Below are 23753 nucleotides of genomic sequence, written 5' to 3'. Positions count from 1 at the left end.
CACTTGACTTTTCATATTTAATTTAGGTGCAGGTTTGTTATGATTTTTCTGGTATTAGGCCGTCATTTATTTTACACGTCTTTCATGTGTATTTTGACATGTAATTTTACATTCAGGTACTACATTTTTTACATTAACTGTTCAAAGTGGCGGCTCTTCACGTATGTACACTACAGGAAAACATCTAGGGGCTGAGGTCAGGTGAACGTGGTGGCCAATGTGCAAGCCCCCTTCTACCAATCCAGCGACCTCCAAATGTTTGAAATACGTCGACCAGGGTACCTCTCTTTGTACAACCGGCGAGCAGCCTTCTCATTACTTCCAACTTTCCCGTAAATCAGAAATATATCCGTGTACTCCATTTCACTTCTGCTTAGAATAATAAATTACGGACGCGCTTTGCTATAGATTGATGCGCTATCCACCGACACGTAAATGAGTAGAGCACTGACAAATCCACTTGTACTGCCTCCACAACCCCGCTCACCAATTTCCACAATGTTTACTTACTGAGCAGTCTGAAATAAAATAACGATTCGCCTAACGTATGGTCAGTCCTCCTAGTGACGTCAAATGACAGTTTTTATGTCTTGCATTAGAAGTATTTTTTGCACGCTCTAGCGGAGAAAGGAATTTACAACCACAGGTTTATTAGCATATGATCCTTATAGCATCTACTTCCTATTCTGAAACGTTGTAACATGAGTTCATTAATATCCTGTAGAGGAGGGTACAACTGAACAAGTTAGGACACTTGGTGCGTCCGAGTTTCGAAAATATATTTTTCTTTAACATTATTTGATACCGTTGATTTTATAATGACGTAATTTTGTTTCTAGTGTGTGGAATACAAACTTAATGAAGTGCAAGAGTTCATGTTACTCCCAAACAACACTTTCGCAAAATCGCAATTCTCTAACGGACCCCATACAAACAAAGACTTATCGGAGATTTATCTACATAGACTTAACTCTGGGACGTATATCTGAAGTAGATGATTGTTCATACACGCTCAGACTTACCCCTTGACAACTTATATAGTTAATTAAGTCGTAGGGGGTAGACGAAATAAATTGCTTCCTGTGGAGAAATGCGATCACTTGAGAATACTATTCTTTCATGATTCTGCGTTCATTTGTTAACAATTTCTTTATGGCCATTCTTAAGTAGCATTTCCGTAGTTTTGCTGTTGTAGCTTATCAACGCTATAGAGATCTGTTTAAAAAGAAACAATGACGAAATCTCGACCACATGCTCGAAGTATCGTTTGTGCCTATGTTTACTTTCTCTCGCTTCGTTTGGAGAGCGCTACGGTTGGAAAAATTCAAGGAGCCACTGAACTGTAGAGACTTGCCTCCAAGCCGAAAATCTAAAAAAAAAAAAACACACACACACACACAAACACACACATACACATACGAGAAGGGATTTGCATGTGGATTTAGGTTTGTACAGACCCTCCAGGTAAATCTTTGCGTGTATGGGATCCTTAATATACATAACAAACATTTTATTCAGCAAAACTACAACGCACGATTCCAAATGTCTATATCTTGAGAAATTGTGCTTTGTTTCAAGACTTACAGTGATATAAAATATCATAACCAGAGCTAGGAACGTCGTACCGATCGCTATCGCCCTCTGCAGAGTACGTTCAGCCAGGTGCGACGTCATCAAAACACAACTACTCATAGAAATAAGAAAATAAACTCGTCGTCAAGGCAATATTCTCCTTTCCGGAAAAGAAAGACCTATGGGACATTCGTAAATGTACAGCTAGTTACATATTTATGTTTATGTACAACTATACAAATTGTTAAATACATATAGATTGACATTGATACAATTGCTGTTTACATATTTACTTCATTTACACCAATAAAATATAACACAGGGTGTAACATTTACAGAAATGATGCAAAGCAATAATAAAATAATACATTTCGTAAATATCTTGGAAACGTTTACTAAGTAAAAACCAAAGAGAGAAATAAATTGAACACAAACACATATACATACATACAGCCACCGGCATGGCTCAGTCGGTTAAGACGCTTGCCTGCCGGTCTGAAGTTGCGCTCGGGCGCGGGTTCTACTCCCGCTTAGGCTGATTACCTGGTTGGGTTTTTTCCGAGGTTCCCTCCAACCGTAAGGTGAATCCAGGTAATCTATGGCAAATCCTCGGTCTCATTTCGCCAAATACCATCTCGCTATCACCAATCCATCGACGTTAAATAACCTAGTGGTTGATACAGCGTCGTTAAATAAGCAACTAAAAATAAATACATACATATATACATACATTGCTAGGGAACTTACTCTGTTTATACAGGGAATGAATCTCCCTCACATTTGCAGTAGAACAATATGTTGTTACTGAAACGTCTTCCATACCGCCGATGTGACCCTGTTGCATGCAGTAAAGGTAAGCGTTCACTACATCGTATCGCACTCCTCGTACGAATCGCATGCAACGAACATTTTAAGTGCAGTGCGTTCACTGTAACGGCTCTACCTCATCGTCTCATCGGATTCTGTATCAGCTGTTTAAAACATATGACGTACGATATCGACATTGCTGAAAACAGGCGAGTTTTGAGGTTTTGTCCATTAATCATGAGCAGGGAACGGATTTATATGGACTAAAAATATATGAAATATGTAAATATATATGTAGTTATTTTTACCAAAATATGGAATTAAATATGGATTTTTACCAAAATATGGAATTAAATATGGACTTAAAATTATAAAAAAATGACTATGTACGTTAAATATTGGTACATTTTAATCAAACTAAACAAAAAATATAATGGACGTACCTTATCTTCCAATGTAGTTTCAACAAAACACAATTTTTATTGTCTGTTACCATAACAATAGGTTACAAACATTTCTTTCAAGTGCTGAAAAGTGAATCTTCTTCTATTGTCTCTGAGGATAGATTTATACTGACTAAAAGAGCGTTCGACGTCACAAGAAGTAACTGGTACATAATTCAATTTCACAATGTCTGCTGGGGATAAGTCCAAGTTAATCTTCACTGTTGATTCACCACTCATCACAGCAACAACCTTTTGTAGTTCTTCATATCCAGGGTTTTTTGAAAGTACAGTGTCCACCTTAGCTCTTACTGCATCTGCAACTTTACCTCTACCACGATTCAGTTGTTCCACAGTACTATTTATAATTTCAAAACTTTCAGATAGTGAAAGGTGCCTATTTTGGAGACTTTTGAGCGTTTTTATGATGCATGAAAATGTATGCTGAATGTGAGCTAAGTCATTCTTCACACTTATGTCACAGGTAACTGTTTTCGCAGTATCAATTGAGACTGCATCTTCAGAGTCCAATGCAAGGAGAACATTGTTAATAGAGTCTATATGTTCGGCATAATATTCAACTGCTTCTAGCCATGTACCCCATCTAGTTAAAATTGGCTTTGGTGGCAATGGAATTTCAGGGTACATTTCTTTCAACACGTTAACTCTACTGGGAGCTTTGAGAAATACTTTTTTCACTGATGAAATCAACAAATCTACTTTAGGGAAATTGTCTCTGACCACTTCTGCCACACGATGAAATGCATGCGCCACACAAGTAAAATGAGTCAATTTAGGATATACAACAGATAATGCTTGTCCAGCTTTGACCATATAAGGGGCAGCATCGCTAATAAAGAATAACACATTATCGTACATAATACCCTTTGGCCACAGGATACCCATAGCTTCGTTGAACAGTTTAACTATAGTTTTGTTATTGCACTTTTCTAGAACATCACAATGTAAAAGAATTCGTTCAGAATATTGTTCACTTAACAAACCGATAACTACATTACCAACAAGTCTACCTTCTTTGTCGGGAGTCTCATCAATGGAAACCCAAATTGAACTATCTTTAATTTCATCTCTTATCTTCTGTATTGTCTCATCGTAGATGGATGGAGCATACGTCTTCCTAAGTGTTGACTCATCCGGGATTGTATGTTGAGTATATTTTTCAAGGAATTCCCTGAAGACCTTATTCTTTAGTTTGTAGAGAGGAATATCAGCAGAGATGAGAGAACGGCACAGGTCGATGTTAAACTCAGATCTTACATTCGATGTTGTTGGTTGTGTTAAAAACAATTGTCTCTGCTTGGAATTTAGTTGTTTGTTGGCCTGATGTTTACTAGTTGTAATGTGTTGTTGCACCAGGAACGTTTGTGTAGATGATACTGCACACTGACACAAATTACAAAATAATATTTTATTGTCAGTTGATAAACCATCTTCTTTAAATTCTGAAATGTAACTTGTTAGTTTTGATTTTAAATTGACTGAATGACGTACTTTTGGCATATTTACCGTCTTTATAGTATGATTTACAAAACTGAACCTATGTGTACTCTGACTGGCATTTAACTGTTGAGCTGCACAACTGAAGTCTGTTAAAAATTTTAAATTAAATTAATACAGTTTTGTAACTTACTTTCCCATTGTTGATAGGACTGCTAATTTTCAAATAACTCTGATGTTAAAGGGATTACTGAACATGTGTTTAAATCTCTATTGTTGAAATGTATTTTTAAAAGTTAATGGAATTTTGTTTTGTTTTATTGTTAAACCTAATATAATATGGACTGTTTTATATGAAATATGGAAAATATATGGAAATTAACGAAAATATGTACTAAACTCTAAAATATGGAAAAATATGGAAAATAAAAGTAGGATTTTTCAACCCTACACATTGTGAAACATAAAGATAATGCAAAATATAAATTATATTAGCTTTATAAGTAAATATGTATTTACATATAAATCCTTTCCCTGATCATGAGTATTAACGAATAAGAATTTGTAATTGTTTCATGCTTCTTAATTGAAGAGGAAGAAACGAAAGAGATATTGGTTACATAATGTATATGTAAGAAACGACTTGATTACTGTAATGGGAATGCCTCAAATTATATAATTCTTCGCAGTTTCTTACACGCAAAATAAGTTTTCCGTCTGCCATTTTGGTGCGACACTGAACATGGCACAACATAATAGTAACAGTTGAGCAATTAAAATTGATTTATTAAAGAAGGCCATGATCGCACGCATCGGAAAAGTTGCTCATCCGAGAAACGTGGACGGATTTGCTGAGAGCCATGCGTGCGATACGACGTAGTGAACGCGATTACATAACAATTACAGTAAATATAGTCTTTTTCCGATCCTTGCGATTCGTCCGATGAGTGCAATACGATGTAGCGAACGCTTACCTTAAGCGTTCTTAACATGAATACGATGCACTCCAAGGCGGCCGTTGGTCGCGCAGGTCGCCCGTTTTCTATGCCCATTCCTGGCTGCTCGCACCCTGAATAACGAGATCGGTACTAAGTTCCTGGCTCTGATCATAACCTTACACTGAAGCAGGTAAGTTTTTAATAAATATGCTGTAGTCAATAATTTCGTGAATTTTTTTTACTATAATTTAACTATGTTAATCGAAGAACCAGAGCAGCAGTTATTATATTCTATGCTGAATAGAATTTACAACCAAGAAGCGAATCTTTCCTACGGGGAATGAGCAGAATATCACTACGTTCTAAGTCAGAGAAATGCAGCATAGGGCTGTAGGGTAACAAAGTGGTGTTATAGAGTACTGCCAGAGTTTCACTTAGAGTTCAATCTCAACTTTTGGGAAAATATTTATATTTTCATGCTATTCAAATGCTGACATGTCAGACTTAGTCGCTACCAACGTATTGTAAACCACTCCTCGTAACCTAACGTTGTCACAGCATGACGCACCTAGTCTATAATACTCACCTTCGATAAACTACGTATTTTGAGATAACATTCATACCACAGTTGCATGTACACCGGTTCACGAAATTGCATTTATTACTGTATGTGTAAGGTCGAAGTTAAACTTAGTATATCCAGAGCCGTATTTCACATTTCTGGTACCTTGGTCTAAGCACAAAATATTGCATAGACCTATGTTTAATGCGAATAAAAAATAAATTTTAATTAACCTATGTGATAAATTACTTACTACCTAAAAAAGGCACAAACTAGCAGGAACATACAGCAACAAAATAATATTATATAATATTAAATATAACATGAGGCCAGAAATTTTAAATTTTGATACTCATTTGCACTTTTGTGGTCGATATCGACTCACAACTCATGTCTTCCCCCCCCCCCAATTTCGTGCCTAAAGGCGTTGATCAATCATAAAATCCATAATCTATAAAAGTTCATTTTCAATTGTCTTTTTTAATTCAAAACTTGAATTGACAAAAATACCAAATCCATTTGAAGTAAGTTTTTCAGAAGAGCAAGAAAACTACATAGGCGTCCAATATAAGAGCATTGAAATAAATAGTTATATGACTCAAAAACACAGGTTTAGAGTCGTACTTGGGATATTCTTTTTTACAGAATTGTAGTTCATGCGAAACACAACATGGCTCAGGTAAAAAGTCACATTCAGTAAATTTTGGACTTGGGAAGTTTGTCAATTTAGGTCTTCAATTTTAACTTCCATATAGGCCTAATCTGTCGACACAAACGTTCACGAATGTGGAAAATAATTTGAAAAGTTATCGTTTTCCAAAACTTGTCGCCCTAGTTCACGGTCTATATCGGTTCATAGATAAATACGGCTCTATGCGCCACTTCGTTTACTGGATCTCGAAGGGAAGGGGAAGGTTTTATTAAGTACGTAAGTTCTGAAAGGTTATGCAATTACACGTTTAGAAAGCCAGTATGGCAGCCAACTCAAAAATTCAAAGAGTCTATGACGCGAAATGTTAGTCAACTGGTATAGATTATGTGAAACGTGGCATGGTTTTAAATAAATGTTCATGTTATTCGTCTAGTGAATATAAAATTTTACAAATATTTATTTTTGCACGATAATGTGTTTTCTCGTCGTTACAGCAAACGGCCGCTACAATTGAAAGTTGATTTTACTGAATTCAGAGTTGCCAACCTAGATAAGTAGGTTATGTTGAAATATTATAAATAACTGCTCTAGATTTTAATGATAAGTATAAGAATGTTGAAACATTACAAATAACTGTTCTAGATTTCTATGTATGCTACAATCCTACAATGCATGTAAAATTCATATGCATACTAATTAATATACATTATACGGAACAAATCATTGCATTTGAAATGTTCTGAACTTTATTTAAACAATTCAAACTTCACTTAACAAAAATAAATAAAAATTATTCCAACTGAACACTAAATATAAGTACCTGAATCAGTTTTACACCTTCACATTGAAGATGATGGTGAAGTTTGTACGTTGGCCAGACTGCTAACCTTCAGTCAGCTGTTCAATGTAATGTACGTACTGTATATTAAGATTTTTAAATATATTATTTTCAAAATATACTATCGTGCAAAAAATACTGTGCAATACACGTTTGTGAAGTGCATTACAAAATCTAGGGAACTGAGAAACTCGCCCTGCTTGTTTTTTTTTTTCAAACTTTTCCTCGATTTTGTAAAAACCACCGTACCTTGTACCGTAATATAGGCCTACTATTTCTCTACTGGAAAGAAAGAAAGAAAGAAAGAAAGAAAGAAAGAAAGAAAGAAAGAAAGAAAGAAAGAAAGAAAGAAAGAAAGAAAGAAAGAAAGAAAGAAAGAAATCAAGCATTCTATCTCAGCAATTAAGTCTACTACTCTTATTCATATTCAAACGCAGTATTAACTTTAGAATAATAAATGAAAAAGAAAAACGACGATTTATGCATCCTACAATAGAATAAAATCACACAGTCAACGAGCAAAAATCGAGGCAACCCAATGCTTCGATTTCCATAAGCCGATCCCAGAAAGTGTCTCCAATTACTGTGAACCAATATACAATCACTACCGTGCTACGTTTTCATCCTTAAAGCCGTTCTGCTGTCATAACGAGGTAGTATGAGTTTAAATGACACCAATTCCCTCCTCCTCAAACTATTTATAACAGCTTTCAAGTCTCAACTCTAGCTCTCAAACGATTACACATTGTACAGAAAAAATCCCATCTCCCCTCTGGATACATCTTCCATTGCGAGCTACCTAGCTAGTGAGCTAGCTCACTCGAGATACAAACAATCCAACTAAATTTGGATCAAATTAACTCCAATTCATTCAAATTAATCGTGCTTACTATCTTTCGCCGAATCTTTATCTGTAGTAATGTCATGAGTGGTTTGATATTTATTAGGACTATTTCGTGAATAAAATAAAAATATAAATAATATATCCCTAAAATTCGCTCACAAATAGCTAATAATTGTATATTTACGAATACTTAACCTATTGGGTCATTCCATACCAAATCAACAAGGCGCTCAACCCGACCGACTCACATTTCTTTCAAATTTTGAGGGTTTGTTTTACCTGCCGCGCTAATTAAAACTGCAGAGTTTCATGTCCTGTGCTTTTCGTTTTCTGTCAGTGGCGTTTCAAGCATGAAGAAAAGTCATATTTTTGTAAGCACGCCGCTTCAATTAAAATTATATATCTCAACAACGTCTCCAGATAAATTTACAAAAATTGGGTGATACATTCTTAATATGTGATAGTTTTTATTGCTTATATTGTTTTCTGCATGTATTCAATTACACTAAAAAAAACATGGTGAAACAATTTTCATATATTCATATTTAAAAATGCGGGGGTTCTACTTTAAGGAAAAAAATATATAGTACGCCGCAATTAGTGATACAATGAAATGATAAGTTTCAACTTTGAATCATCATAGGTTACAAAGATAAAAATTATTATGTCACTACAAGCGTAAGCTAACCGTATAAGTCACGATAATTATGTCCCACACATTCGTTGTATTTAATTATATTTGATCACATTCTTGAATGTCGCTCTGTAATTTAACATGTAGTGCATAATTCGAATTTTTTAAATTATTACCTGAAATAAATTATTGTCACATGGATTTTGTTAAATCTGAAGTTCTGTAAGAAATGCTTACCTTTCATTGCTGAGATGAAATAGCCTGATCATCTTTCCAGACAGGATGCTGCGTTGTTTCAGCTGCATTTTAAAACTGCTTAGCAAGTATAATACCCATCCTAAACAGCAGGACTGTATGAAACTTGTGTTCCAGGCACTGCGGTGGATTTTGCAAATCGAAGAGCAAGCATTTTTTCCCCTTCAGTATAGCTTTTTTCAGTCACATAAACGGTATGTATGTTTGGGAGATGATCCGTTGTCCAGTCGTACAATTCCCTAGGTGTAGTTAATTGTTTATCGGATGGTCTCTGCAAACTAGCACAAGCCGCAAACCTTTTAAGTGTCCCACCTACAACGTCACATGCTCTTTTGCCATGCGATATGCAAAAATAACGCAATTCTGTTGGAAATCCAAAATCTTCTTCATGTAATGTGAGGTTCAGGAATTTTTTTCCTATTTTTATACTGAGCAGAGAATCCATCGGAGAAATACATAACTTTTGTGGTGAATTACAGATGTTTGTTTTAATGACTCCATTAGATATTTTTGAAACAGATGTACAGCTGTAGTGTCATATTTCGGGCAGTGTGAAATTATTACCACATTTTTAATAGAGACTGTATCGGATGATGATTCGTTATAATATATTACGAAAGTATAAATGGTTGACGATTCGTTATAATATATTACGAAAGTATGAATGGTTGTCTGCACATTAGTCCTGTGATATGACTGAATTTCATCTTGGATTACGAAATAATAGTTTTCAGCGAAGTCGCATAACACAACAAGCAGGCATGGCTGTAGAAATGATTTCATATCACGTAGAAACTTACTTTGTTCAGATGATATAAATGAGTGAGTCAGTAAATCACCAAGTTTCTCCAAGAGACAGTCGAAAAATTTGTCTGTGGGTTTCATTATGGTCTCAAGCGTTGATCGGTCAGTCGTCATCCACTTCTTGTAGGTCACTGATTCACTGAAGTTTTATACGAAACATTTCTCTAAACCCCCTCTTATTTTGAATGGTTCAGGATATTTTGTACATTTCCTGAACAAGCAATTTATATGAGGAGGATTGCACACCATAGTAGCCAAGAAATGTTAAGTTGGAAGGTATAAAGAAAAATTTTCTTGAAATCCACGTAGACCTGAATCTTTAATAAATTGCTTCCGGCATAAGTTTTACATTCTGATAAGGACACAAACACAGACAGTATAGTTTCACTAACTCCAGCTAGAATATAATTTCTTGATCAGGGTTAGAATTTTTAAACACTGCATATAATTAATTTCTGCTCACGTGATTTACTCCCTGATTCCTTAGTCACAACAAATATTTCTTACCAGGCATCATTCTGCTTATCTCGTCAGAACAACAGAATTCTTTAACTTTACCGGCAACAGCTGCGAGCAAGGGTTTTCCAGGTTTCGGATTTGGTGAACACAAAATTCCCTTTCCCTTTGCCAGGACTTTGGCTTTCCGAATTATGTATTCGAAAGCTGAAATAAACTCTTTTTTATATTATTTACGCTCCAGCTTTTAGGTAGTAGTGTTAAAATGGTGATTTTCTCACTTTTACCTGAATTTTGAAAATTTTCCTGCAACTGAAACAAAATTTCAGACTCAGAAAGGTCCTGGTTCCTCGGCGTCTTTAATATCGAAGACTTTATCTTCTACAATATTTTCAAATTTCTGTCTCTTATATTTCTCTTGTTGTAGCCTTTCTTGTTTAATAAGGAACATACCTTGGTTAAAAAGACTTGTATTTAATGAAATTACATTTGCTGTAGAGTCGACATATTCTTCATTACTAGAGTCATTCTGAGGATTCTGCGTAATAGCATCATAATATATTTTTATTTCTTTGCGACACATAGCACACACCTTTTGTTCCTGTTTTAAATCAGGAAATACATTAAACATCCACGATATAACACTTCTTAAATTTTTCCTCTAATTACAATGCCCTGATTTCTCGAAGGGATTGCAGCAAACATAGGCCTATAAATTAAAACGCGTCTCCATTACATCGCACAAAACTACCACATACTACAAAAACTAACGACACTGCACTTGAAACAGATTGCACGTTTTGTATAAATTGAAGACTGTATAAACTGCCACTCATGACGGCCTGACAGATCGACGACGCAGCTTATCAGACAAGTACGAACTCGTGCGCATGCAGTGTTGGTGTAAGACGGGTTTAAGTGCTACAAACCAATACATTGATATATTTTTTACTGATATTCCTGAAACGTTTCCAAAATGAAACTCACATCAATGGGAGAATACTCTTACCTCTATAACATACATTTTTCGCGAAATAATTTATGTCCCGCATTTATAGATATTCAATGTTAAAATATGTTTCACGTGACTATTCAATAAAGAATTCATTACTTTGATACAAACCTATTTTTATTGAAACGTATGATCCATTAGCTTTAAAATAAGCCCGAGTTTAAGATTCTACCTCAATTAGAAGAAAAGTTATGAATTATTTTTGTTGACATAGTATGCGACATTATTACATTTTTTCTCGTATTGACAGAATTGCTGTACGGATATCGTGCATTATTGAGGGCTAAAATTTTACATAATTAATTAACTTAAGGTTCTTTACCAACCCACCAAATTTAATGGAAATCTGAGGTGGTCGGGTTGAAAAGTCCACTTTTTTGTGAAGATTTGACATGGAATGGCCCTATTCAGACATTGTGAAGTTGAGATAGATTGAATATCGATTATTGCAATAAAGATATTGGATGTTATTCAGTAATGCCAATTGCGAAAAGCGAAATACAGGTTTAACAATGTTAATTACATGTAAAAAAAGGTAAAGGTATCCCCGTAACATGCCATGAAGGAACTTGGGGGGCATGGAGGTAGAGCCCCATGCTTTCCATGACCTCGGCACTAGAATGAGGTGGTGTGGTCGGCACCACGCTCTGACCGCTTTTTACCCCCGGGAAAGACCTGGTACTCAATTTTATAGAAGACTGAGTGAACCTCGGGGCCGTTCTGAAAGTTTGGCAACGAGAAAAAATCCTGTCACCACCTGGGATCGAACCCCTGACCTTCCAGTCCGTAGCCAGCTGCTCTACCAACTGAGCTAACCTGAGCTTTTCTGTTATCATTATGACAGAAATGCATTTTCATTATCTGCTGAAATCATAATTTAATTTAAACATTTTATAATATAATTGCAATTAACCTGATTAACACATTAATTAAATTAATTGCTGAAAAAGCAGTTAAGCTCATCAAATCTGAATGAAGGAGTGCAATTTTCTTCAGAAAGCCTACAATGGACGTAGAATTAGAAAATGAAGATGTAGATGTGGCAGTAAGATTTCGCACTTTATTTAGTATTTCATCGTTACATTATACACTACACCGAGAATCATGAACTATGTAATATGTGTAGAAATAGCCAGCAATGCTTATGTATTCACACTGCAGTGAGACGTATGTTGCTACACCATCCCTGTACAGGTACTTAAAAACACAAATTTTATTACGCCATACGGAAGGCAATTTGATCAAAGACCTTGTATATAATGCCTTATTTCGACCGTTACTCCGTGCTACAGGAAAGCATTTTCCATAGTTAGACAAACACATTCTCGCTGTAGTGTGTAAAGGAACCAAAGCTGCATCTACACAGTTCAATTTTCCATGCACGTATGCATGCAATCTGGGAAGAATATTGAAAGAATTAAGTTTAAAAAAGTACGTTCAATTAAGATGTATGAAGATTTTGTGTCTACATGGTGAGCCGTTTTGAACGTCGTCTTCACTGCGTAAATATATTAATTAATATTAAATATCAATATTACATTCATTGCTTGAATGCGTAAAGTTGAAAGAAAAGTTTAATCGTGTAGATGCATACTAATGGACTCATGCTCATCGATTTACGGGGAAAGTTGGCGATACTGACTAAACAAAAGAACGATCATGCGATAAATTGATAGCGATAAATCTTGCTGCAAAAATTATCGCAATGTCTGACTGTGATTGGTTGGAATTCAAAATTTCATTACACTTCATTGATCGAAAATGGAATGATGTCATATAAACGAAATAGTCGTTATAAAATACAAGTTTGATAGTGTTTCAGCAATAAGATGCTTGATAACATACTATGGTATAGTAGTGACAAAAAAAAACCGGACCGACCCTTGTAGCTGATTTCAGAGCCTTGTTCACTCCAGAGCACGATAGACTGGTAACTAAGACTTTCGTGGTTCGAATCCTACCTGGGAAGGAAACTTTTATTTTGTTCCTTATTCAAATTTATTCCCAATACTTTTCCATTGCGGCGATGTTTTACTACTTAATTAACGTATTATTCCCAGAACATGAATTATACCAGCAAGGGTCGATCCGGTTTTTTTTTTTGCCACTACTGTACATACTGTAAGCCTATAGGTTTCTATGCAAAATTTTACATTTCAATCTCGCATTGTTTCATTAAAAATCAGAAATTCTTCTCTCTTGAATTAAATTTGTACAGCACCGCAGCCATATGGTTTAAGGGGTTAGGTACACACAGCTTAAGACTTAAAAAAATCTATTTCTTTTATATTTTTTTATTGCTGCACAAATTATTCCAGTATATGTTACTGAAAAAAATATGTAAATGTCTACAATAGATTTGAGTTATGATTTAAAAGGCAGGCTGCTGCAACTTCAGTCCCTCCTGGCAATGGATAGCGCCACTCCCATTCCAATAAATGTTAACTTTTTTTTTGAAGCAATATTTCCCATACCTGCTGATGAGCAAGAATTTGGAAATTAAATTTCTCATATCGGTAGCCATCTTAGTAATGGCTGCTTGTTTGTAAACACAATACCGTGATATTTGCTTTCAAAAAATTACAGTGTACAGAAAAATGTTTAACGCTCATTTCCCTTAAATTATATTTTCAAGAACCGTTTTCTTGATAACTGAAAAACTATCCAACATTCTGTGATGAAATTTTTTGTCTGTATTTATGCATGTCATAGCTAATTAAACTATGCAAAATCACTTCTCTATCTTGGATAGATTTTCTGATAAAAATAACTTCATTTAAAAAATGGTCAAGTATAAGTAAATTGCTTTAACTCAAAATAAAGTATTTATTAAGAAATATAGTTAAAAGAGCATGATATTGTAAACATGAGTTTCAGCAATAAAATAAAAGAGAGAAAACATGAAAAAGTTGAAAAGTGTATTAGTTATGAGGAAAACGCTTCATCACTGCACAGTGAACTGCCAACATTTTCGATTTTGAAAAAATATATAACTTAATTTATTTTCGTAAAAAATATATATTTCATTTAGCAGAAGGACAGTGTTTTACGACTACTAATTTTCATTATTGTACAAGTTACAGTAATGGAGTAAAAAATATTGAATATTTTCCAAAATTTTACTGCTAACCCCTTAAAGCCTCATGCCTTACTTAGACTAGCAATATGGAATGAGAGTCGGTTCGATACCTCATGAAAGAAGACATTTTCTCCCGTAATTTCGCCCAGCGTATGGGCAATGCGCTCAATTTTGGGTAGTGAAATCCGGTTTCTAAAGCCAGCCTTAACGGGAGGGGGGGGGGGGGCGGGGAATCATAGTGCTAACCACAAGATACCCCCACTGACTGGATGATCGTTCTCCTCTGCCGAGACATAAGAACGTTAAGCCAGCACTCAGCTGGCCATTCTTGGCCCTCTATGCGCTGTCTTGCTACGAATTTATTAATATTTTTGTGAATAAAGAAACTTCTCTAAAAATAAAGTCACAGGTTTCTTTATACTAAAAAAACCGGTGTATAGTGAGGGTCACATAAGAACAGTTCCTAAGCAGCAAATATTGCCGACTTGTCAGTGTTGCCAACTGGTACCAGATATCACATGATCCTAACGTACTAAATGACTTATTTACTTACCGTACTTTATGTTGGAAGGTTATTCTAAATAACTCAATAATTTGTAACATATTTTCGTCAGACTATACGAGAAAGGGATCAACATGTTAAGTATTTTGTCTAGCAATACGAAATGCATTGGTTTGACCAGGTTTGACTAAGCAATTGACTCACGAGACCTAACCTAATGTATTTTGTTTGACCACATGAAATTATTAGTACTAACTCCGAAAACTTATCTGACTATACAAATCAATATTTCAGGTATAACTCCCTGTAAAGTTGATTTGAATAATTTCGAGGGAAAAATTGTTCCGGAGCCGGGTATCGAACCCGGGACCTTTGGTTTGACGTACCAACGCTCTACCACTGAGCTAACCGGGAACTCTAACCGACACCGATCCAATTTTTCCCTCTATATCCACAGACCTCAAAGTGGTCTGACAACCGTCAAGCAACCAACTTCGAGTGCACACTAACTCCGTGTGACTTAAATTGTGGTTTTCTGTTAACGAACAGTGACGTGTATTATGCAAATCAATATTTCAGGTATAACTCCCTGTAAAGTTGATTTGAATAATTTCGAGGGAGTTTTTCAAAATGATCTCTATCATCCCTAAAAGACTGTAATAAAGTCACAGAACACCCTGTATAGTATAAAAAGAGACGTTAAAAATGCACTATATTACATTACATCACTCCATGCCTCAAAGCTCAGAAAGCATGCAAGGATATGCCCAAAGGCTAAAAAGCGAGCTACAAGTTGTGAAGTGTTTCAAGTGCCAAGTCTATTGTTCAGGTTTCTATTGTCCTTGCATTACCCGAACATCAATCAATCCGGTACCGGCAATTGTTTCATGGTTAACGCGTGTTATGACGAGCTCCACAGACCGCGAGACGTGTTCCAGGAACAGCATAGCGGATTACTACATGTAGATCAATAAGCTCTTTTGTTTGTCCTTAACTATAGATACCCCAACTTGAAAAGTCGCAAGCTGGTGAACTGGAAGCTGTCACCGATACTATCATTTACCATCTGCCTAGATAATATCGGCTAAGTTGAATGGCAGGCAAATGCGATGCATCAAAACAATATTTCTCAAACTAGAGTTCCTGAGTTTCGTTGAGATTGTGCCAGCTTTCTTACGAATAATTTTAAAATTCGAGTCTCCAAAAATTAGGGTTTCGCATTTGCTAAGCAAGACAATTACATGAACCAGCGAGAATAACTGACTACAAATACCCAAAAATGTTCTGTAATTACAAAGTTAAAAGATAATTCAGTCAAGGAAAAGGAAACACTTCTAAAAAAATGGGAACACAATATGAGTTGTATTCATATAATTTTATATTAGACGCAGAAGAAAAGATCAACGACCGATAGAGATTCATCACTTTAAATCCTACTCTTAAAAAGTGATGTTAAATTCAGCGTTACTTTACAGCAGTGATACCCAAAGTGGGGGTCGTGAGATAATTTACAAAATAAGACGTACTGTTTATTATCATACATTTATATTGTATTTACTACCACCACCATCACCAACCACTGCTACGGCTACCACTACTAACATCACTACCACTACTTCTACTACCACTACTACCATTACCATTATATAAAACAAAGTTTCGCACCATAGCGTTGTGATCTGGTCAAAGACCCCGTTCAGAAGGTACGGGAATTCATCGAAACGGGCATTCATTCCAATCAATTTCGTGCGGACAGCACTGTACACACGATTCGATTTTTTTCCCCCCGTGAATAAGTTTAATTTCATTAAATATTTAGTAGACAATGGATGTGAATATGTTTCTGGCTCTGTATTCCTTCGTGACACCAATACACTGCTGTCCTCACGAAATCTGTTTGAATTAATGCCTGTTTCGAGAAATTTCCGTACAGTCTGAACGGAGCGTGGCGTCATGCCTGGACTCGCTTTACGGAATGAGCGCTGGTTCGAAATCTTCAAGGTGGAAGAAATTTGTTCATTAAATTTCGGTCACTGTATGGAACCGGGACCTATCCTGCATCGTGATAAATTTTGAAACCTACGATAGACGGCGGAATCCAGTTCCGTGAGTCAGCTATAACGGCTGGTAAATCATCGTGGCTAGCACCACAGAATATCCCCATACTGGTTGGATGATCGTTCACCTCTCCTGAGGCATGTGGCAGTCGCATGGTCAGTCTTGGCCATCTATGGGTTGTCGAGTCCAGGATGATGGATTATTATTATTATTATTATTATTATTATTATTATTATTATTATTATTATTATTATTATTATTACTACTCACAGATGGCTTTTAGAGAACTCGAAGGCTCATTGCCGCTCTCATGTAAGTCCGCAATCGGTCCCTGTCCTCAGAAAGATTAATCATATAACACCTCCCTCAAATCCATTTTATTAATATTATCCTCCCATCTACGTCTCGGTCTCTAAAAAGGTCATTTTCCATCAGATCTTCCAACTAACACTTTATATGCATTTCTGGAGTCGCTATACGTGCTACATGCCCTGCCTATCTCGAACGTCTGGATTTAATGTTTCTAATTATATTAGGAGAAGAATACAATGCGTCTGTTCTGCAACTTTTTCCATTCTCCTGCAACTTCATCTTAGCCAAAATATTTCCCTAAGCACCTTATTCTCAAACACTCTTAACCTCTGTTTCTCTCTCAAAGTGAGTCCAAGTTTCATAATCATACAGGACAACCGGTAATATAATTGTTTTATAAATTCTAACTTTCAGTATTTTTAAAGGTTATTATTATTATTATTATTATTATTATTATTATTATTATTATTATTATTATTATTATTATTATACAAAATAAAATATATATTTTTCTGTACTGTTTTAAAAGAAACGGTCTTGCTGACCCTCAGCCATGGAAATATCACCGCGTTCCTGCTTAATGAATGGATTGAAATATATCACATCATGGAGGATGTATAAAATCCTAGATTGATAACGTATTAATATTAACTGTATAGTGTCGAAATTCCTTCCAGTGAAATAAGGCTCGGACAATTTTCATTAACAATCAATTGTGTATAAACATACTACGTGGGACAGAAGACTCTGATATGTAAAAACAGCATGATATCGTGGTTAAAAAAATTAAATACCGTTAAGGATTTTATTTGTTTAGTGAAGGGTCTTTTATTGCTGGTAACACGTACAATTAAACACATCTGTACATATTATAATGTTAATCAATTTACAGTTCGAGTATCTGGTCAAATATGAAGGTTCCTACCATTTTCCGAAGGCCGACACTGGGTGAAAGTGATCAATGAGGTCACAGCAAGAATTGGTTAATGATGGCAAAAGAAACTGTAGTAGACTACTCGGAAAAACCTTCATACATCACTCTTGTTAAACAGTGTAAATCCCACTTCGACTTACTGGGATGTAAACCCAGGTCTTTAGCGTAGATTGCAAACCAGGCGACCCATCTGGCTAACGGTGCGCCCTATAATTTATAATCAACCAGTGTTTATTATAATCAAATATGAAATGCTATGTTTCCACAGTTTTCCCACACCACTTCAATGGCGTCAACCTCCTCCCTCGAAATAACCTATAAATATGCCAGGCATGCCAAGCGTCTGGAAGAGAGCATTTTCACAATTTCTAAGAACAACAAGATAAGAATATTGCCGTCATTTTCAGAAAACAGGGCATTTAACTGCACTGTGAAGTTCGTTTTACCGGCAGGCCTGAGGTTATCAGCAAGGCACAAGATCCCTCAACGATTTACGGTCAATTGTCGCTCCGTTAAGAAATGGTCTATATAACCAGCAATCACTCCAACAGGAAGCCAGAATCAATAGACCAATGAAACGCTCTCATAAAACCCTAGCGAGAAGCAGCCACTAAGCGCGACTGACAGCACGCCATGTTAGGTCTTATTTTCACTTTAAGTTACGTCTTCTTAACTAGATTCTTACACTATAATCATACGTGGCTTCAGCTTCAATTAAAACTGTGAACAAATTCCTGCATACTTTGCAAAACTCTTTACTACTTTGTAATTAGAGGAGAAAAATCAGCTCCGGCACCGGGGATCGAACCCGGATCCTTGGTTCTATGTACCAAGCGTTCTAACCATTGAGCTCCGCCGAAGTTCGATCCACAGCACCGGATCAAATCTCTCTCCTCTAGTATTTTTCCCTTTGTGGGCTTACTCCAATTATAACATATAAATTCTGTAGATCCAAAAACTAATATTTACGTAGATTCCTCACTACTTGCTTAGAAGGACGAAAAAGCCTCCATTTGAGACACACAGGGTGACGAAACATAGAACGCAAACTCAACTAATGCCTTAATTAGTCAAATATTTTACTGCTGATCCACAAAGGCAGAAGTAAATATAGGTCAAGTTTAAGGGCAGACAATGCGATGTATCATGTGGCTTTAAACGCTGCGATTACACATTACAAAGATAATAATTGAGGCGTTCCCTCGAATAACAACTTAACGTACGTTATGTCGTTTTTTCCGTTTCCAACATGTATTGAATCTTTAATAACACATCTTCCTCCTGACAAAATACTTACTTACTTACTGGCTTTTAAGGAACCCGGAGGTTCATTGCCGCTCTCATATAAGCCCGCCTTTGGTCCCTATTCTGAGCAAGATAAATCCAGTCTCTATCATCACATCCCACCTCCCTCAAATCCATTTTAATATTATCTTCCCATCTACGTCTTGGCCTCCCCAAAGGTCTTTTTCCCTCCGGCCTCCCAACTAACACTCTATATGCATTTCTGGATTCGCCCATATGTGCTACATGCTCTGCCCATCTCAAACGTCTGGATTTAATGTTCCTAATTATGTCAGGTGAAGAATATAATGCGTGTAGTTCTGTGTTGTGTAACTTTCTCCATTCTCCTGTAACTTCATCCCTCTTAGCCCCAAATATTTTCCTAAGCGCCTTATTCTAAAACACCCTTAACCTATGTTCCTCTCTCAAAGTGAGAGTCCAAGTTTCACAACCATAAAGAACAACCGGTAATATAACTGTTTTATAAATTCTAACTTTCAGATTTTTTTACAGCAGACTGAATGATAAAAGCTTCTCAACAGAATAATAACAGGCATTTCCCATATTTATTCTGCGTTTAATTTCCTCCCAAGTATCATTTATATTTGTTACTGTTGCTCTCAGGTATTTGAATTTTTCCACCTCTTCAAAGGATAAACCTCCAATTTGTATATTTCCATTTCGTACAATATTCTCGTCACGAGATATAATCATATACTTTGTCTTTTCGGGATTTACTTCCAAATCTATCTCTTTACTTGCTTCAAGTAAAATTCCCGTATTTTCCCTAATCGTTTGTGGATTTTCTCCTAACATATTCACGTCATCCGCATAGACAAGCAGCGGATGTAACCCGTTCAATTCCAAACCCTCTCTGTTATCCTGAACTTTGACAAAATACTACGGCATTCGAAAAGTAATGGCAACATAGTTACCGTTCCACACTGTGCCGTTTTATTTTCTGCACTCTGTGTTTCTTTAATTATTTTTCTTTCTTCTTCCTTATTCATGTTATTTCCTGTTATTAGTTACCCCGCCATTTTAGGTCTCAGTCTTCCTTTTCATAGATGGCTTTGTTCTTCTTTCCGCCATTCTTGGTCTGATACTTCTCACGTATAAGGAGCGAGTTTAATTTATCACGTGATATGGGTTTTTGATTTTCATTGGCTCTGTTCTCATTATTAATTAATTAGCGTTCGTTTTTCGGCGAGGAATGGTTGACGCTAGAGAGTCTTGGGTCGACGCTCGGAGAGAATGGTTGTGGGACAGCCATTGAGAGCTGGGGGATTTGTTTAGCGGTGGCTTGTGATGGAATCACGGATAACCTGGTCTGGGCAGAGATGTGAACTGCTGCAGTTGGGACTCGATCTGGGATGGTCGCTAACTGCATGTGGAAGCGAGGCCGGGCTGTGGAGTATTGGAATTCTTTGATGATGGTGGCATGATGGTTGGAGGGAGACCATTGTTGCTTGGTTTCGAGACTGGCCTACCTACGATTGTAACAGGTTTTTCAACATAAGTAATTGTACGTTTCTTTTAATTAATATATGTATATTTGCGTCCATACAGAGTATTACGTAAATTATATTTATTTAAAAGAATCCGCTGGCATTCGTCAGTTGTATATTTCCTTTTAGTTGTTCTTGCTTTTATGTTGGTATTTTCTGCCACATTCAAGAAGGATAGGATTGTGAATCAGTTAACTTATACTTATAATCTCTATTTAAATTTATATATCTTCTCAGTCCAGGGAAAGGATTTATATGTAAATACATATTTACTTATAAAGCTAATATAATTTATATTTTGCATTATCTTTATGTTTCACAATGTGTAGGGTTGAAAAATCCTACTTTTATTTTCCATATTTTTCCATATTTTAGAGTTTAGTACATATTTTCGTTAATTTCCATATATTTTCCATATTTCATATAAAACAGTCCATATTATATTAGGTTTAACAATAAAACAAAACAAAATTCCATTAACTTTTAAAAATACATTTCAACAATAGAGATTTAAACACATGTTCAGTAATTCCTTTAACATCAGAGTTATTTGAAAATTAGCAGTCCTATCAACAATGGGAAAGTAAGTTACAAAACTGTATTAATTTAATTTAAAATTTTTAACAGACTTCAGTTGTGCAGCTCAACAGTTAAATGCCAGTCAGAGTACACATAGGTTCAGTTTTGTAAATCATACTATAAAGACGGTAAATATGCCAAAAGTACGTCATTCAGTCAATTTAAAATCAAAACTAACAAGTTACATTTCAGAATTTAAAGAAGATGGTTTATCAACTGACAATAAAATATTATTTTGTAATTTGTGTCAGTGTGCAGTATCATCTACACAAAAGTTCCTGGTGCAACAACACATTACAACTAGTAAACATCAGGCCAACAAACAACTAAATTCCAAGCAGAGACAATTGTTTTTAACACAACCAACAACATCGAATGTAAGATCTGAGTTTAACATCGACCTGTGCCGTTCTCTCATCTCTGCTGATATTCCTCTCTACAAACTAAAGAATAAGGTCTTCAGGGAATTCCTTGAAAAATATACTCAACATACAATCCCGGATGAGTCAACACTTAGGAAGACGTATGCTCCATCCATCTACGATGAGACAATACAGAAGATAAGAGATGAAATTAAAGATAGTTCAATTTGGGTTTCCATTGATGAGACTCCCGACAAAGAAGGTAGACTTGTTGGTAATGTAGTTATCGGTTTGTTAAGTGAACAATATTCTGAACGAATTCTTTTACATTGTGATGTTCTAGAAAAGTGCAATAACAAAACTATAGTTAAACTGTTCAACGAAGCTATGGGTATCCTGTGGCCAAAGGGTATTATGTACGATAATGTGTTATTCTTTATTAGCGATGCTGCCCCTTATATGGTCAAAGCTGGACAAGCATTATCTGTTGTATATCCTAAATTGACTCATTTTACTTGTGTGGCGCATGCATTTCATCGTGTGGCAGAAGTGGTCAGAGACAATTTCCCTAAAGTAGATTTGTTGATTTCATCAGTGAAAAAAGTATTTCTCAAAGTTCCCAGTAGAGTTAACGTGTTGAAAGAAATGTACCCTGAAATTCCATTGCCACCAAAGCCAATTTTAACTAGATGGGGTACATGGCTAGAAGCAGTTGAATATTATGCCGAACATATAGACTCTATTAACAATGTTCTCCTTGCATTGGACTCTGAAGATGCAGTCTCAATTGATACTGCGAAAACAGTTACCTGTGACATAAGTGTGAAGAATGACTTAGCTCACATTCAGCATACATTTTCATGCATCATAAAAACGCTCAAAAGTCTCCAAAATAGGCACCTTTCACTATCTGAAAGTTTTGAAATTATAAATAGTACTGTGGAACAACTGAATCGTGGTAGAGGTAAAGTTGCAGATGCAGTAAGAGCTAAGGTGGACACTGTACTTTCAAAAAACCCTGGATATGAAGAACTACAAAAGGTTGTTGCTGTGATGAGTGGTGAATCAACAGTGAAGATTAACTTGGACTTATCCCCAGCAGACATTGTGAAATTGAATTATGTACCAGTTACTTCTTGTGACGTCGAACGCTCTTTTAGTCAGTATAAATCTATCCTCAGAGACAATAGAAGAAGATTCACTTTTCAGCACTTGAAAGAAATGTTTGTAACCTATTGTTATGGTAACAGACAATAAAAATTGTGTTTTGTTGAAACTACATTGGAAGATAAGGTACGTCCATTATATTTTTTGTTTAGTTTGATTAAAATGTACCAATATTTAACGTACATAGTCATTTTTTTATAATTTTAAGTCCATATTTAATTCCATATTTTGGTAAAAATCCATATTTAATTCCATATTTTGGTAAAAATAACTACATATATATTTACATATTTCATATATTTTTAGTCCATATAAATCCGTTCCCTGCTTCTCACCATTCGTGAGCTGCCACAAGGGACAAAGAGTACTGAACCATAGAAATATTTACAAGTTCATGAAAACCCGTTAATTTTGTTTTAACAATGAAATTCTTACAAGTACATAGCTGCAAATATTTTTTTTTTAGATTAGTGGAAATATACCTATTTTTAGAAAGGTAAGTGTTACAAAAAAGTAAAGAATGTTACTGAACTTAGTTTGATTTCGAATATAGGTGATTCTTCAGGAGAGCAATTGATCCTTTCAATGCAGCTAAGGTTACAATCGGAATAATAGATGTAGGTATTCCAAGCCTCTTAAACACATCTTTCATGAAGAGAGTAGCGGTACCTCTTGCTCCAACCAGAAGTCCAA

At 35.7% G+C, this 23753-nt stretch overlaps 1 non-coding gene across 1 annotated transcript; it reads right to left on the bottom strand.

Annotated features, from left to right (window-relative positions):
- Nucleotides 1–15196: 15196 nt before the first annotated feature.
- On the bottom strand, nucleotides 15197–15272 carry TRNAD-GUC (transfer RNA aspartic acid (anticodon GUC)). The gene has a single exon. It is a non-coding gene; the product is annotated as a tRNA-Asp (tRNA).
- Nucleotides 15273–23753: the final 8481 nt, after the last annotated feature.

The sequence above is a fragment of the Periplaneta americana genome, chromosome 5 (assembly GCF_040183065.1).
Source record: "Periplaneta americana isolate PAMFEO1 chromosome 5, P.americana_PAMFEO1_priV1, whole genome shotgun sequence".
Classification (NCBI taxonomy): Eukaryota; Metazoa; Arthropoda; class Insecta; order Blattodea; family Blattidae; genus Periplaneta; species Periplaneta americana.
The sequence above is the reverse complement of the archived record's forward strand: the minus strand, read 5'-3'. Positions and strand labels throughout refer to the sequence as shown.